This window comes from Theobroma cacao, chromosome 9, assembly GCF_000208745.1.
Source record: "Theobroma cacao cultivar B97-61/B2 chromosome 9, Criollo_cocoa_genome_V2, whole genome shotgun sequence".
In the NCBI taxonomy this organism is placed as follows: domain Eukaryota; kingdom Viridiplantae; phylum Streptophyta; class Magnoliopsida; order Malvales; family Malvaceae; genus Theobroma; species Theobroma cacao.
The window spans coordinates 37,536,406-37,540,641 of record NC_030858.1 but is presented as its reverse complement, the minus strand read 5'-3'; positions in this window follow the sequence as shown (position 1 = coordinate 37,540,641).

Below are 4,236 nucleotides of genomic sequence, written 5' to 3'. Positions count from 1 at the left end.
TAGTTGAAACACTTTGATGGCCGTTTGATCATCACCAGATCTATAGGTCGAGGATGTGACACGTTACCAAGAATTGGAGGGGGTGCAACGAGAGATGCATGAATGGTGTTTTTATGCGACCAATTGCAGCAGGGAGGGGAGAGAGGGCTTGTTAAGGCGTATGGTCCTCAGTCATGAGCCTGCTGAGCTCATTCTTCTTCATTTTCCTTTGGAACCAGAATTGTTAAAAACTGTAATTAAGCTGGGATGTTCTGCCAAAAATGTAGTTCCAAGGATATGCAGCTCAACATGCATCTCTTACATAGACTAATTTTCTGTATAGCTTTTAGGGGGTTTCCATGGTATTGGGGGCTGGCAGCTGCATGGTTCCCAACTGCCATATATATAATTCTTGAAAATCAACTATAGAATGCATGGGTTTAATTAGAAAATGTCTAACTAGCTAGGGTTGGTATTTAATTCAAAACAATGTGCATATTATATGTATCTTCCTACGTTATAGAGCTGCATCGGGAGTTCAGCTCTTTCCATTATTTATTTTAATCAGTATTTTTCGATGCCTATGGTAATATATACACGTATATATGTAAAAGTTAATTATTAAAAGTTAGGTTTCATATATGCGAATGATCAATAGTGAATACTGATAATGAATTTTGATTGCAGAAAGAATATTAGGTTCAAGAATTATAATTACACAACAAATTCGGCTCTTTTCATTAATTTCGTTTAGTCAATATATTTTATAATATTTACATGTATATATAATTATTAATAATTAACTCATATATGTGAGTACGAATGATAATTGGACCAGTAATGAATTCTTATAAAAAAAATTTAAGAATTATAATTGCACGGCAAATTCAACTTTTTTCATTAATTTCGTTTAGTCAATATTGTTCGTAATATTTACACGTATATATAAATTTTAATGATTAGATCTCATATATGTGAGCATTAGTGATAATTGTACCCAATAATAAATTTTGATAAAATTATTTAAATTCAAGAATTATAATTACACAACGAATTCAATTCTCTTCATTAATTTTTGTAATCAATACATTTCACAATATTTACACGTATATATAATTATGTTTCGTATACCTAAACAATAATTATAGTGTACCGCTGGTGAATTTTGATCACGAAAAGAAGCTTGTTGGTTAATGAAATTGGATCAAGTTATACTTCAAGTCTCTTGGAGGAGTAGTTAGAACCTTTCTTTAAGATTCTTGTAAGGAATCTATGTCGGAAGAATCTGTTTTCTTTGATACCTGTCTAACTAAACTACTTATGTTACTTCCCTACGACAATATTGTTGTCTTGTCTCCTCCCACAGTCCTAGATAAACTATTTTATTATATATATATATATATATATATATATATGTATGTATACACGGTGGAAGTTAGGGTAAAATCACTTGACATTGTAAAGCTTTTGGCCATGGGGTTATAAGGGTTTTCCTTTTAAATATCAATATCTTAATATGATTTTGGCCATGGGGTTAAGGTTTTTTTATAGACCCACTACTCATATAGACCACCAATGATGCAGTCCGTCCAAAACCAAATCCCATAACAGCTCTCCTTTGATGGCTTCATATGAAAAAATTGACTACTTCTTTTAACCTGTAACACTCTTTTGTTAAAGTGCTCACGTGGCATCATATGAAATCTTGTTAAAATTTTTTTTTATATAGAATTATAGATGATTTTTAAAAACTTTTTACATATGTCATAATCACAAAAGGAGGAAGATTAGGTCATCCAAGCTGGTGGAAATTCTATCATGTTAGAGAAGACCAAATTTCTAAAGGAAAATATTATCTTTGTTTGAAGGATGGAAGGAAAGGAAAATTAGCAAAGAAAATAGACATAGTTTGTTGTGGTTGATGTTGAATTCCTTTCACCAACCACCTCAAAACAACATCAAAACGTTCTTATCTTCTCCCAAAAGCTGCATTTAAACTTCAGAGCTAATTAATGTCTCTTTCCTTCTCTGTATTTTTCCATTTTTAATCAATTAGGTACTCCATTTTAATATTATATAAGATTAGGTGGAGAGTTAGACAACATGGGATTATCTTTTTTTCAACTCCAGATTAGGTTCATTAGTAGATATCAATGTCGTACCTCTCTCTCCATCTGCTTTTGGTAGATATTGAAGGTACGTTGTATTCTTCCCATCTCCCTAGCCATTCTCACTTTCTTCTTCTTCTTTTCGCTTATGTTAGATTTTATTATTTACTTTAATTTCAGGATTCATATTTAATACATTGTATTCACTATTAATCAATCAAATATTATCACTTCGTTAATAAGATGTACGAGATAATTAACATTCTGTGATTAAATAATAATATATAAATATTATATACTGGCAGCATATTAAACACAAAACCTTAATTTCCAATAAAAATATTATTATAGAATATGTGTTCTTATAATGAATACCCGTAATCAAATTTTCGTGTTACAATTCAAAATAAAATTACACAAATGCTGTGTCAAGTCCGTCGTTGTAATCTAACTGAGACTTGGTTGGTCATACAACCTACAATTAGCCTCCTACTAAGAAGTAAGGAACTCCTACACATCCCCTATGGGAGCTTGGTCAGTGTATTAATTAAGAGAACGAGTATAAATTATCTGATGTGGATATTTTTGTGCTTGGCACTAGCTTCATAATTAAATATATAATACAAACTTTACTTAGCCAATAAGGTTTGGGTTTGACCCATCTCGCATTAACTCTTCATTTTCAATTGGAAACATTCAAAACCCCAAGTTGGGAGTTTTGGTTTGGCAGCTACAACCTCACATCAAATTACTCGTTTACCACATTAAAACATGCATACTTTTCTTTAACCTACCACCAACCACATGTTATGATGCAAAATCTAGCTACCATTCTTGATTTTGTTGGCATTTGTCAACTTCTCATCATCACATAATACATTATAATACCTTTACTAGCTAGACTTTTAATAATTAGATTGATCGAGACATATTTTCTTGAGGTTTTTATCATAATAGAAATTGAGAAAGAAAATTCGAATTTTACTTTTTAAATCGAATGATCACATATCAATCACTGAATTAAATATTCAAATAAAATTAAATTTTTTAGTATATACAAAATGATCATGCATCAATTATTGTGTGTGTCCCTTTTCGGTTTTGGTCCTTAATACTATTGTAACCAAGTGTGGAGATCTATGACTGTATCTTTGTATCAAATTCAAGTTTCTTATTTACCTACTTCATGCCATAGAATCTAGATATGTATTTCAATCTCATTAAATATATAATACAAACTTTACTTAGCCAATAAGGTTTGGGTTTGACCCATCTCGCATTAACTCTTCATTTTCAATTGGAAACATTCAAAACCCCAAGTTGGGAATTTTGGTTTGGCAGCTACAACCTCACATCAAATTACTCGTTTACCACATTAAAACATGCATACTTTTCTTTAACCTACCACCAACCACATGTTATGATGCAAAATCTAGCTACCATTCTTGATTTTGTTGGCATTTGTCAACTTCTCATCATCACATAATACATTATAATACCTTTACTAACTAGACTTTTAATAATTAGATTGATCGAGACATATTTTCTTGAGGTTTTTATCATAATAGAAATTGAGAAAGAAAATTCGAATTTTACTTTTTAAATCGAATGATCACATATCAATCACTGAATTAAATATTCAAATAAAATTAAAATTTTTAGTATATACAAAATGATCATGCATAAATTATTGTGTGTGTCCCTTTTCGGTTTTGGTCCTTAATACTATTGTAACCAAGTGTGGAGATCTATGACTGTATCTTTGTATCAAATTCAAGTTTCTTATTTACCTACTGTCGTGACGTGCGGGTCCGGGAACCCGTTCGCCAGACGCGGGCGAAAATTAAAATCGCAAGGTGTGGGGGTCGCCACCAATCTTTTTTTATCTAGGTGCGATTGGGTCACCTATTAACTCGATTCTTAATCGACGAAGCCCCAAATTAATTTTAGGTCCGTCGAAAAAACGAGAACTGGTCCACGTTTTTTAGAGATGGGTTCGGGGGGGCGGTTACGCACGGAGAAGGGTCAGCACCTCCGTGACGCCCGTTCTACGAACGGTATCATTTAATCTTAAGTTATCTTTATATAGCCTTTTCTTAGTTTAATCCCTACTTTATTAATTAAATTTTATTGAATTGTCAGACTGAAG